Raw genomic sequence first — 14,813 nt, 5'->3', positions numbered from 1 at the left:
AAAAGTATAGTTTTATCTATGATCGATATAAATTCAAATATTTTACATAGAGTATTATTTTCAAAAAAAAAAAACAATGGTCTCTTAAATTCGATCGCCGCCTATTTCTTATTTTATCACTAGCTAGTATATAAGTATAGGTATTATACAGCCTTTGATGAAACGACTTTATTTACAATAATAAATATTTAAAAGTTTTTTTTTTTAAATGGACCTCATTTTTTTATGTTGTCAGGTTTCAAGGTCAAGTTTGTTTTTCAAGAGTAACGTTGGAATGAAACGCTACTGTCGCAGAGCAACTGACTTATGAATTAAATTTTAACAATAATAGACATTAGTTTAATTCCCGCCATTTTGCTTCGAATGGCAGCGTATGTTAAATTGTTTTTGGTAGAATTCTACATTTAATTATTTCGTTCATATGATAAAAGTCTGTCTGGCAAATAAATAAATGTCTCTTTCTCGCTAATAAACGTTGTATATTTCCGCCTCTCTCGCACTTTTTGCAAATGAGAGGTGAGCGAATGTGTAACAGTTATTTTTTTTTTAAATTAAGATTTTTATCATAGGCTGTTGTATTGTAAAGTTAGATAGTTTTCAAAAAGTAAGGAATTTCTTAATACTTTGCCTTTGAGTAAACTAAACTAAAATAAAACCTTTTTGGTTTTTTTTTAATGTTAATTAAAAAAAAATAAGCATTAATATAAATTATTTTTCATATAAATCATTTAGAAATGTATTTCAATTTTCTTTTTTTTAATACAGAGAGAATAATAGTTGGGGTTGCCTGTTACATAAATAAGTGTGACAACTGTGAAAGGAGCTTAGATGACTTGTGTCAAAAATACTAGAGCTGGAGTTGTCAGATTAATAAATAATTAAGCAATAATATTATTTTCATCATAATCATTCGTTTAATTTGAATTATAAATAGATAAATGTTTGTTCAAGAAATTCCTTTCTTTTGTAATATAGATAGATATTAGATACGAATAAAATATTTCTATTAGATAAGTGAATTGAAGTCTTTATTAGCTAGCATCAGTGATAGTTACGAGACGGTCCGTTTGTTAATTTCTAATGTAATCTTATGTAATCTATTAAAATATCTAATTATTTCGGCGTTTTAATTTCCCATACAAATTGTTTAATGGATGAAAAAATCGGTTTAATTTAATGTTGTACATACATTGACTACCTTCTTGGTGTAGCTTACATAGTCTATAGAACTCTGCGTCGGGCCAATAATTAAAATATTCCTTAGATAAATTGTTGTAGACTGTGAAGGCTGATTTTTAGACATTGCTTAGTTAAGATTTAGATAAGCTTAACACTATTAATAGTATGAATTAAATAATTAGGTATACTCTATTCTAACCATAACAGGAAACGGTCAAATAAACAAAATTTGACAGCAAATTGACGCGATATCATTGGTCGAGAGTTTGATTAATCTATGATATTCACTATGGATTTGCGAAAAAAATGACTTTTGACTCGATGAAAGTTATCGGAATTTTGGAAGTAAAATTGTTAAATGTAAGAGTGTTGTATATTAAAGACATTAATAATAAACTCTTAGTAGTGCACCATATAGCTGAGTTATTGGCAAAGCACGTGAAATATGTAAATCTAAGGTTTGTTTATCTTTTTACTTACTTCCATTGGAATAGGCTATATATGTTTGACGAATACATATGTGTATGTATATAATGATTCACTAGGCGCTACAGCATATAAGGGCCGGCTTTAAGAGTCAGAGCGGGGAGGCTTTAAGAGTTTTATTGTTATTTAGATAGGACATGATCGTATTTTGTATGGATAGGAAAAATATATGTTTGTACAAATGTTTATTGTCTAAATCTGTTATTTATGTAGTTAATTCAAAAGAGGTAATCGTAAGGAAATATTTATCTTGTAGGGGTTTAGTTGCATTTTAATTTATATTTGATTTGGGTTTTGAAATAATTAAAAATTCAGTTTATAGCGGTATTGAAAACTAGACCAAAATCAAAATATACTTTATTCAAGTAGGCTTTTACAAGCAATGTTGAAACGTCTTTTAACTGTACTAAGTGTAGCTACCACCGGTTCGGAATACAGATTCTACCGAGAAGAACCGGCAAGAAACTCAGTAGTTACTTTCAACATCTAAAAACAAAGTCATGTTAGTTAAATACAATTATATTTGTATGTAATATATCCTGCCTTGAAGTCAACAAGTATTAGCTCCACGCATTTTTATCATTTATATAATGTAATCTTGTATTGAATAATATGCCTTCTTTACTAATTATTGTATTTTTTACTAATTATTTAAATTTATGATACGGCAAATTTGAAAAAGGTTTGCCGCATTTTATTATAGAAACGGATACCTTGCCCCTAGAAGGATTTATTGACTTTGCGGAGTCGGAAACTTGGCGTTATAAGCTTATCCTTACGTCTCATGCAAATACTATAATTATCACAGATTCTATCAAAGTGATCAATGTTACTGTGAATTGAAAATATATACAAACACACCTAAAATAAATTTCTAAAAAACGATGACGTAAATTGTCGGCAAATTCTTAAAAATCGGTAAATTATTTAATATTTCTATGAGTTATAGAGGGGATTATTTTCATATTATCGAGTTGTAAAATCAAACATTATTATGTTCTATAGAGATATAATATATTATTTCGAGCTATAAAGGTGAAGTATGTACAGAAATGACTTATAGATAATTATCGATTATTTTGACGTAAAGGAAGTTTAGATTTCGATATTTTGAGGGAAGAAAAATAAAACAAAATACCTCACTTTGTTTTATTTTTTGCTCTATTTAATGATATCTATATATCTAGATATATAATTCTTAGTATATCGGAATAGTTAGGTATATTTTACACATTAGACATGCTTAAAATAAGCTTGACTCGAATATATTGATTATTTGATAGAATTACCGACCGAAACGAATTTATTTTTACTTTTATTTTATTTTTAAAACACGTGAGCAGGGTAAGAGGTAGAAACCTTCAGGAGCTGGCGACCCGCTCTTTTCTAAACTTAAGTTAGTGTCCCTTGAGCTCCGGGGCCCTGATACACTGCACCACCTGGCCCTACGATATGGCTACGCCACTGTATGAGTGAAAGCGGTAAACTTTAAAACCACCAAACGGATTGTCGCACGGATTTCACTAACAGCCAGTGTGATTTACGAGGAAGGTTATGTGATGTTTAATTTATTAATGATTTTTTGAAATGGCTGAAATATGTCGAATAATCCTGCAGACCGGGAAATTCACTGTCGTGCCCCTCGTAACTAATAGAATTATACGTAATACGAAATAAAAAATTTTTGTAGACTCTTATAATACCCGTGTAAAACCGGTGCGGGTAGCTTGTATAAGAATAAAACAGAGTGACGATCCTCAAATGAACGATCAAACAAGTTTCAAGTGAGTTTTGTCTGAGCAACAAGCTAATCTGTATCTTGTTACTCAATAGATAAGAGCTGCCAATTATTATAATTTCGTTAGGTCAAAATAATTAAAATTAATTATATTTTTATAGTTTTAAAATGATATTCGTTTATTACGATTAGAACTATGAAGGCAAATGCTCGACATAACGGAATGTGATCAATAGCAACGCAATTACGACCAGGGAGCTTTTTTATCTCGCAAGTAAACATGCGTTACGCCTCGCCGGTGCCCACGACCGGAATACCCAATAAAACCAGCGGCTCTTCGTCTCTTCGTCGGGCACCGCGGTATCGCTTTCGCACGCTACTGTGACGCCCAAACTGTAACTAACCTACATCAACATAAGAATTTATTGGATTAATATGTTCGTAATTTTAAAAAGCGTTGAGTTAATGCTTGTTGACTACCAGGCAGGAGACATAACATACATATATGTATAATTATAGTATTTAACTAACATGACTGTATTTTTAGACGTTGAAAAAGAGTAACTACTGTTTCTTGCCGGTTTTACTCGGTAGAATCTACATTCCGAACCGGTGGTAGCTTTACTTTAAAAAGTTTGGTTAAATGACGATTCAAAAGTGCTTGTAAAAGCCTACTTGAATAAAGCACATTTTGATTTTCATGTGAACGATATACGTTTCGAATTGAGAACCGAATGACATCAAATGAGAAAGACACCCAGGTTCCAGAAATGCGGTATATCTCTAGCAAACACGTAATAGTTGACGTGTGTAACACGCAAACTGTTATTGACCAAAATATCGAACAACAATTGACTCATACTGTATGTGTATGATAACAACGTATTATTTTGTCTAGCTTAGCTTAATACGGCTATAAATTATATTATATCATAGGATTTTAATTTAAAACTAATAAACAAATTTCAACAGGTATTTAATCGCAGTTAAGTATCAACTTGAATATCTAATGTAGTTCCTACGTTGGAAAAGATTCGGATCGTTGATAATTTGTTATTTTCATAACACCTCATACACGAATTACGTAGGGCTGCCGTTGAGGATGCAGAATGAAACCGAACGAATTTAACTTATACGTTTATTTAAGTAATTAAATTTAACAATTAATTATTTCTAATTTATGATACGTGACAGTCTGTTCGATGTCAGAACAAAAAGTAAAGATCTGTAGTCTGAATTACATATTTATAACGAAATCGGTGAATCACTGAATGGTCCCCACGGTATGGTAATTCTTGGTAGCGCTCGATGTTCGGGAGGTCTTGCGAAACAAAGCAGCGACGCTGGCAACAGGTGGTAGCTTCAAGGAATGCATGGTGTGATTATTTCTCACGGTATGGTAATTCTTGGTAGCGCTCGATGTTCGGGAGGTCTTGCGATTATTTCTTAACAAACGAGACAATATTTTTAAACAGTACCTATATTGTGGGTATATATAGTATAAAGATACCTTGTCCTATGGGGGACAAGATGATAGTGTCCAGTTGCAAGCCGTAAATGACAGTTCATAAAACCCTCCAAAATGGCGCGTGCAGAGTTATAAAATTTTACATTTATTGGTGACTAGAGTTAGCGATGGTGGGTGGGGTGGTGACCACTTACCATCAGGTAGCCCAGGTCTTTCCGTCTATCTCTCTCCTTACTCATAGATCTCTGGCAACTGTCTCTGACGCCATTTTGAAAAGACATCTTTAATCATTGTTGTGCCTTAGAACTAAGCTTGGGTCAATGTAGTGCGAAGAGTATAAAATCATTACGTAATGTAGTGTCCTCTTTTATTATAATATAAATATTTAATAATAAAAAATACCTATGTTGTCGCTACGATTTTTGAAGCGGGCAACATTAAAAAAAAAAGAAAACATTGGCGGGAAAGTTAAGTTCTCTTCTGTTTAGTTTAGTTATAACATTATCTTACATTAATTGCTTAGCTTAACCAATAAAGAAAAACGTTATTAATTAATTTCGAGAGTGATACATACAACTCATGTAAACACACCGTAAAAATCAGCAATTAATTTTACTTATAAATTATTTATAAAAAGTGTCCCTCAAAATGATCAAATTGTAACAACTAGAAGTCGTTATTCAAAGTAATACGCCAATACTAGACAGAGTGACATGCAATTAGAGAGAGAAAGTTGGATATCCGTCTTCTTCTTCTGTTAATCGAATTTGCAGTGTTGGCAACCTCAAAAATTCTAATTCCATTATATTGTGTATGATACAAAATAATACAGATATTTCGAAAATAAATAAAGTACATTATCATTACGACATGTTAGATAGACAATTAATTAAAATAATCAAAAATCGGACATTGTTATTCGTTAAAACAATGACTTGTTCAGTCGTAATTATCTGCTTATCAATAAGAAGTAGAAAACAATGTACGTATCAAAATTTTATTAAACAAAAGTAATACTAAATTAATCTTTGACTTAAATTATCAATTTTATTGCTTCCTTTAATAAAATAAGACTGCATTATTTATTGAAATCGATAACATTTTTTTATGTTAATAACATCTAATTATTTTACTGTCATAATTATTTATGGACAGATTATAAACATAATGATGGCGGCATTTTAAAATAAATATTTGATTCGTTTTGATTTTTTTTTGTATCATTGCATATATATTAAACTATGGTGCAAGCAAAGATAATTATTAAATGAGCGCAGATAATGTAAAAAAGTCACATTTTTCTTGCAAATTTGTTATTCCATTTTTGAACATAACATTGACGTATATTTTTATTCAAATTATCTGTATCTCCTCAGATTATATTTTCTGCTACATTTATCAAGGGTTTGTATTTGTCTAACGTTAATTGCAAAATTGTCAGGTGTCTCAAAATGATACGATAATTTGAAATACAGGATTGCTGGGCATCTTACCATTGCTTACCTAAAACAAAATGCTTAAAAGAAATAAATCAATTTTATATTTTGAATGAATTATTGAATGACAATCTACATCTACATATTATTTAAGAAGGTTTGATTACGAATTTGCAAATTTTACTGTTTATTTTTTTGCAATCGAACCCTGGTTGGACTATAATTTCAAATAGCTGTTTAAGCAAACTAAATACCTAGTATTTTTTTTTTAATTTTAAGCTATGTCAGTCAACACTAAATTTTAAAGGCTAAGGTAAGATGAGGCCGAATTGATGTTATATATATATATCCCAGTATACCTATGCGAAACTCAATCTATGCTCCTATATTACTATTATAAATGCGAAAGTAACTCTGTCCGTCTGTCTGTCTGTTACTCTCTCACGGCCAAACCACAAAACCGAATTTGATAGAATTTCTTATGACGCAAGTGTGAAGAGTGTGTGTAAGATACTTATAAAACATGAGCGAAACCGCGGACGACAACAAGTGTGAAGTTTCGTAAGAATAAAAATAGTGTTCTCATGATAATTGAAAAGCTATGATCATTCCCAATTCCAAAAAAGTGCTCTTGTAATTTATAGATCAAGAATATTATTAAATCTCTCTAGATTAATCTAAATGACTGATAAGTAAGTCGACGTAACGAGAACTAACGTTATTTTGATACCGATACGAAGTTATCGTTAAAATTACATATATAAATTAAACGAATGTTATGTACGTGAAGTTTAAAAATCTATCACAAAATCTCAGATAATATCGCTTTGCTATCAGATTTAATCAATTGTTTTTTTTTTTTTTAATATACTTTTGGTAATTTAACAAATGTACTCGCATATCGTACATTAGTAAACAACAATTTTTATAAATAATCTTCATGTAATTTTACAATCCGCGTCTCGTAATGATAATATCAGGTACATTAAAACTAAATAACGTTTTCTATGGTGAATATTATTTATATGAGGCATGCCATGATGTGACCACCCATTTGTAAGTTACTTATAAATATATAATAATACATTAGCCTGTAAATTTCCCACTGCTGGGCCTCCTCTCCCTTTGAAAAGAAGGTTTGGAGCATATTCAACCATGCTGCTCCAATGGGTGATGGAATACACATGTGGCAGAATTTCGTTGAAATTAGACACATGCATGCATTTCCTCACTATGTTTTCCTTCACCGCCGAACACGATTATAAACACAAATTAAGCACATGAAATTCAGTGGTGCCTCGGTGAACCCGCAACCGTCGATTAATATGCACGCGATCAAACCACTGGGCCATCTCGGTTCTCCTATACCCGTGCGAAGCGTTAGTATAATATACTAGCTGAACTTTAGCTGATATTTGTAAAACTACCAATACCATACAAACCCTCGAATTAATTAAAAAAGCCTTCCTCTGGGCTCAACCTATCTCCACATCAAATTTCATCTAAATCGGTTCAGCGGCTTAAGGGTGAAGAGATAATAGATTGAGTTACTTTCGCATTTATTTAACCTTAGATTAACGTATTCGACACGATTATACTAATAGCTCAACTATATTGAACATTTAAACAATTCTTGAATAATATATCTTTATTTATAATACTACACTTACACTAAAATACTTATATCCACTTTGATTTTACTTCCAAAGTTCTGATAGCTTCGTCAACTTCATAGATTATTCAAGCTCTCGACCAATGACATCGCGTCGATTCGATGACAAATGTTGTTTATTTAGCTTTTGTCCCCTTGTGGTCCAACGTCAAGACATAGACAATAGACGCGTTCGACAAAGTCGCTGTTTCACCTTAGCGTGAAAGAGAAGACGGAGAGTCGCAGCTTGCACCGGTAACGACTAATCCTTTCATCATTTCTTCGTTTTGTCATGTTGTCATTGTCAATTTCCTAGGCCCGTGCGAACGTTGCCTCGCTCGGAAAAAGAATGAAGTGACAAGTGATAATACATACATGAATATGAAAAAATAAAAATAAAAAGAGGGCGACTATGAATCGATTCTCTAAACGTGCGGACAATGCCTGTGAGTTAAAAGGACTACAAGGACTACTTAGTTGATTGTATCTTCGAATGAAGCTTGAATGAAGAAAACGAAGCGAACTTCACTTCAAGAAGTTCATTTGATCACATAAAATATTGCATAAAACAAATAAAGCATTGAAATGATAATAAAACTTAAAGACCACACAGGTGACATACTAGATGAAATGAACATCTCAAAAGAACGAAGTAATTTATGGTGATGAACAGCCTATATATAGTATTGATTCGTGTCTGAGCCACTGAGGGATCCAATTCGGGATATCATCACCGGTGATCTCTTGGTGACGTGGGAGTGCACTTCGGATGGTTGGTCTGCTTCGTATGCTTTCGTGCAGTCGTGGGACTTGGTGGGATCGGTGACCTCAAAATAAAAACTAACTTACAAGATTTTCTGGAGGGTTGGGGCACACGATAAACTCTTTGCTCAGAAGTTGCAACAGTAATTAGGAACTTGGACGGATCGTTGATATGATTTTGTACCAATGATTAGAGTTATAATCAATTCTCCGCAACCGCACATTTACCTATTTCACAAGAAATAAAGTATGAAATTCAGTTATCAAAAAGGTGCTCCATCCCTGATAGGAACGCGCTGGATAAGTATGAGAATACAGAAAAGAATTCGTTTAAATGATGGATACTTACGTAGAGAGCGGACGATGATGGTGAGGTCTTTGCTTTGAAGGAGCTTGGTCACAGTGTTACTCTGGACGAACTTCTGTCTGTGAGCTTATGAATTTTTCAGAGCATTAAGGAACGTTTTATAGTTTCCTGGTGGCAGTTCCCGCATAAAAAAACAGGACAATTCAAACTTAAAAATGATGCCAACTGAGATAAAAGAGCAATTAGGCAATGATCCTGATTAAAAATAAATTAATTATTTTTACGTGTCGTCGAGCAGTAATCAATTAATATTATCGCGTCGACCGTTATGCCACAATTTCGATGGTTTCCTGGAATCCTGACGTCAGTGAAATTTCAGCTTACATGTATGGCTAATTAATTGAATGTTTGAATTCAGGTTGTTTTTAAAATGGAGTAGAGTTTGTACCTACTGTGCCTTCATACTCCGAGCGTACAAAGTGCATATGTTTTGTCATGCAATTGCTTCGAACTCCGTACAAGATGAACGTGCACGCCAACCATCAGGTGCTCCGTGTTTTGGCCGGACCATCAAGCTACTGATAAGACCACGGCGCACGTGACTCTCCAACGCCGCCTGGAGTTCCTGGTCACACAATAGAGTGAGGTGCAGCGACTGTGCTATCTTTGAAGAAAAAACTCAGGTGTATCAACAGCGGCTTGGGTCCGTCGGAGAACACGTCGCAACTTACGAAAAGTTGCAACGCCTTGTTCAACTTTCCGGAATACCTACAGCCTGAAAGTTCTGACGAGATTGTTTTCGCAATAAGGTGTGCATAACAAAACGCGCAGCGATATATCGTTCTTAATTAAATTCATGACGCACGACTACAGCAAGGTATGTGCCTTGCTGGAATTCGGTCAAATTCCCAATGGTGTCATTGTGGCTAATTAAATCACATCTAGCGATCCTTTCATTTATCGTTATCCTTTTCGTGCAACGGGAAGATAACTTTTTCCTTTACCTACCTTCAGTCGTTCGGCTTATAGGGAAATTACGCCACAGTTCCTGTGGGTTCATGCCTAGGACATCATCCAGAAGCAAACCAGAAGGCTAGCGACCATCGTTTATGTGTGTAATAAATTTAGTGAAAAATTTCAAGTGCATTCTGAGTCAAGTGCATCCTGATGCATCAGTCATTGCAATGGCGAAGTTCCTACTCTCACCTAAAAACTGCATCTAGGAATTATGGACCGTTTGGTCTTGTGTTCCAGACTCTAGTAGTGAGTGTGTGCGTGTGTATGTAGATATCTGTATAGTAAGAGACCTTAATTTTTTTTACGGAGTACCCATCCATCTCACGAGTGAGACACGAAGCGAGATCATAATTAAGAGCTGTTACAGGTCGATTACAGGTTTACAGGTCGATTGAGCCGAGATGGCCCAGTGGTTAGAACGCGTGCATCTTAACCGATGATTTCGGGTTCAAACCCAGGCAGGCACCACTGAAATTTCATGTGCTTAATTTGTGTTTATAATTCATCTCGTGCTCGGCGGTGAAGGAAAACATCGTAAGGAAACCTGCATGTGTCTAATTTCAACGAAATTCAGCCACATATGTATTCCGCCAACCCGCATTGGAGCAGCGTGGTGGAATATGCTCAAAACCTTCTCCTCAAAGGGAGAGGAGGCCTTTATCCCAGCAGTGGGACATTTACGGGCTGCTTATGTTATGTACAGGTCGATTCGTATTCGTATTTCACTCGTGAAATGTTGACAACCGATTTACGGTGATACGTCATTTTGTTACGTGTATCGTATAAATATTACGGTCAATGTTGGATATCATACTGACATTTCTCGCTCGTGTTCTCCAATGAGTTTCGAGTTCCTTCTTACAGAATATTTTTAATATATAAACTACCTATATTCATTACCGTCTTTATCATGGGGCACATGGGGCGCGTGCCCAGGGCCGCCATCCTGAGAGGGCCCCGAAGAACCAACAATTTACCAAATTAAACCAAAAAATATATAGCAAAAGGGCCCCAAATTCGTGGGTGCTCAAGGGCCCCAGCACAGCTTGAGACGGCTCTGCCTATATTGTCTCATTAATGCGACAAATGTAAATTGAAACAGACTGAGTAAATGATAATTTTGTATCAACATTAATTAATTATTCTTACAAATATCATTCTACCTAAAACAACGGATTACAATAAAACGTCACGATTTTTTATCTAAATAATACTTTAAGCCGGATTAAAACTATTCAGTTTTACATAATAAGATAACGAAAAATATTAATAATTAGTTAATTTAAATACTGTATTGAATTGTAATTTTTTTTAAAACAAACCAGTATCGTTTTTAGTGTTGCTAGTTTATACGGTTTCAGATGATCCAAGGTCCAGTCTACGAACTTGAGTTATTAACAGTTTTTTGTCTTATTTTCCGTGCCCCATAGAACACGTTTTCAGATATGAATTTGTTCCTTTTTGGTGTTTCCAGTTTATAAAGCTGCTGGGAAGTTATAGATTCAAAAACTATGGTAGAATATTTAGGTGATTTTCGGGCTTTGGAAAACAATTAAGTCCTTTTCCAGATGAGTGTAGGATGATTTGGTGCATGGTTGATGTTTTACAAGAAAGATCACGGGATAAATTAGGGGCCCGAATGACCCTGACCGTAGAACGTTGTCTCTGTCCGGAAGGGATACAAAAAAAAAGAAAATGTTGTTTATTCATGTAGACACTTTTGAATCGTCATTTAACAAACTATATTAAGTGAAGCTACCACCGGTTCGGAATTTAGATTCTACCGAGAAGATCCGGCAAGAAACTCAGTAGTTACTCTTTTTCACCATTTAAAAATACAGTCATGTTAGTTATAATTATATATGTATGTAATATATCCTACCTGGAAGTCAACAAGCATTAACTCCAAGCTTTTTTATCATCTATATAATCTTGTATTGAACAATAAGCCGTCTTTACCAATGTATTTTTACAAATGATTTGAATTTATGAAACGGCAATTTTAAAACTTATTACAAGTTATAAAATTATGTTTAATATGGAACAGTATAGTAGGGGGGGGGGGGGGGGTATAGGCCTCCTCCAACAGTTTCCAGGTTTTCCTTACTTGGAATTTCTTCAACCAGTCTATTTCAGCAATTAGAGGAAGCCTAGCCTAGCCTAGCCACTAGGGACCTTGACAGAAGAAATGTGTATATTCGTAAGTATTTTTTTTTTTACTTTTCTATGTGTGTTAAGGAAATAAAAAGGGCTTTATTATTATTATTATAGTAAGGGGAGACGGTTACGGTTGAAACAATTTAGCTTTTATCGCTTATAATTTTGTTATTTATTAACCAAGTGACGATTTTGACACGTGAAATTCAAAGGTATAGTATCCCCTACGATATGGTTGTATCATTATAGTTCCCGGATTACTATTTTTAGAAAAATATGAAATTTAAGATGTATACATATTTGTTTAAACTGGGCATGGGCGATATCCGATATACAATTTGTATATAATTAATTATGATTATATACAATTATGTATATAATTAATTTGACGTAAAAAAAAAGTCCCGCTGAGTTTCTTTCGCCGGTTCTTCTCAGGTCAGGGTGTTTTCTTTTTCCGAACCGGTGGTAGTGTTTAACTTGACAATCAATAAGAAAGTGTAATACTTCTATATTGAATAAAGGAATTTGAGTTTGAGTTTGTCCCCGTGACATTTGTTTTTTGCTCCCGTGACAAATTGTAGACGTTTGGTAAGCTATCAGGGATTGCTAAATTTAAATTTAGAATATCAAATTATCATTGTTATCTAATGAGAAAATAATGGCAACTATCTACGTGGCATTTTTATAACAATAATTCTGAGTCTGCTTTAAATTTGATTATAATTATTTTTTTAGTGTAATACGTTAGTTATTGTACAGAAAAGGATAAGAGTATCTAAATCTCTTACAAGCGGGTTGTTAAAAGTTTTTATTGCTAGGTCAAAAAACTAATCATTTGTTTAATCGTGATTAAATTAAAAAAGATTACTTAAATGTTAATATACTATAAATAAATTAGTTAACTAACAATTAATAAAGGGTCTCGCAAAGATGATTACCATTTACAGCATATACCAATGGAAGTAGGAAATAAGATAAACAAACCGTAATTTAAGTATTTCATGCGATTTGCTAATAACTCAGCTATATCGTGCACTACTAAGAGTTTATGATTAATATATCTTTATTTATAATACAACACTATTACACTTAACTACTTATTTCCACTTTAATTTTACTTCCAAAATTCCGATAAAAGTTTCGTCGACGTTTAAAACGTCATTTTTTCACAAATCCAGAGTATTATACTCGATTAATCTATGTATATATATGTATGTGTATATAATAATAATATAATCTGTGTATATACATAGATTAGTCGAGCTCGACCAATGATTTCGTGTCAATTTGCTGCAAAATGTTTTTTGTTCGGCTTTTTTCCTCTGTGGTTGGTTTCCAAGTCGTATCGGCTCGGAAAAACTGCCGGCGAAAGCGGATTCCACAGAGTGGTTGTGCGAGGCCGAAAATGTGATCAGGCCCGTCTTAATCCAGAGTACAGAGGGATGACAACACCCAGGCGCTGTGTTTTGGGGGACCGCATAGTCAATGACCAAGTAATGGACCATTGAAATTTAACCACTGTTTCTTTTTGTTGTGACGTGAGAACAGTTCTGTTCATATTCACGAAATCATTCCCACAAATTGAAAGCGAGCGAAAGGAAAAATGTAACACATCCGAAATATAAATTTTCAAACTCATAATATAGACATGTTTTTCTTAAACTTTCAATAATTATCTCATCGTCGTTGCGCCTGCAAAAGTCGCTGTGTGTTTTTTTCTTATTTTTAGATTGTTATGCCGTTTTAATCGTTATTTCAATTTATGTAACTTCCAATGTATGTATAATGTATAAATTTTAAAACTTTTAAATTATTGAATTTATCACAAAACTGTTTTAACAGTACGTACGATTAAAACGGCATAACAATCTAAAAATAAGAAGAACACAGCGACTTTTGCAGGCGCAACGACGTTATATATTACTAGCGTAAACCAATTATTGTCCCCGTGATTATAGGACGATAGCTGTATATAAAAGATCCGTTACGGTCTCATATTGAAGAGTTCCAGCGGCAGATGTGCAGAAAATTAGAGAGGATTATTGATTGCAATTTACTAAATTGTTACAATTTAAAAAGGAATTAATTTTAGAGAGCTCCCTTACATCACGCGGTCATGTAATATTGCACGTGCCCCGTATGCCCTTCACATTCACATTAGCAGCCTGTAAATTTCCCACTGCTGGGCTAAGGCCTCCTCCCTTTGAGGAGAAGGTTTGGAGCATATTCCACGACGCTGCTCCAATGCGGGTTGGTGGAATACAAATGTGGCAGAATTTCATTGAAATTAGACACATGCAGGTTTCCTCAGGATGTTTTAGTTCACCGCTGAGCACGAGATGACTTATAAACACAAATTAAGCACATGAAATTCAGTGGTGTCTGCCTGGGTTTGAACCCGAAATCCACTGGGCCATCTCGGCTCATTATAAGATAAGAATGGCTGGTACTTTTGACCAGACGATCGGAATTGCGATTCAACTGGAAAATACTGCATTTCCGCAAACATTTCAAGCTGACAGATTACTTTATCGACTAACTCTTTAATGTTAATAATTCATATACTACACTCCCTCCCCCCTACAGTTTTATAAATATTATGAAATTATTAA

The sequence above is a fragment of the Vanessa atalanta genome, chromosome 27 (genome assembly GCF_905147765.1).
Source record: "Vanessa atalanta chromosome 27, ilVanAtal1.2, whole genome shotgun sequence".
Taxonomy (NCBI): domain Eukaryota; kingdom Metazoa; phylum Arthropoda; class Insecta; order Lepidoptera; family Nymphalidae; genus Vanessa; species Vanessa atalanta.
This window is presented reverse-complemented; position numbering follows the sequence as displayed.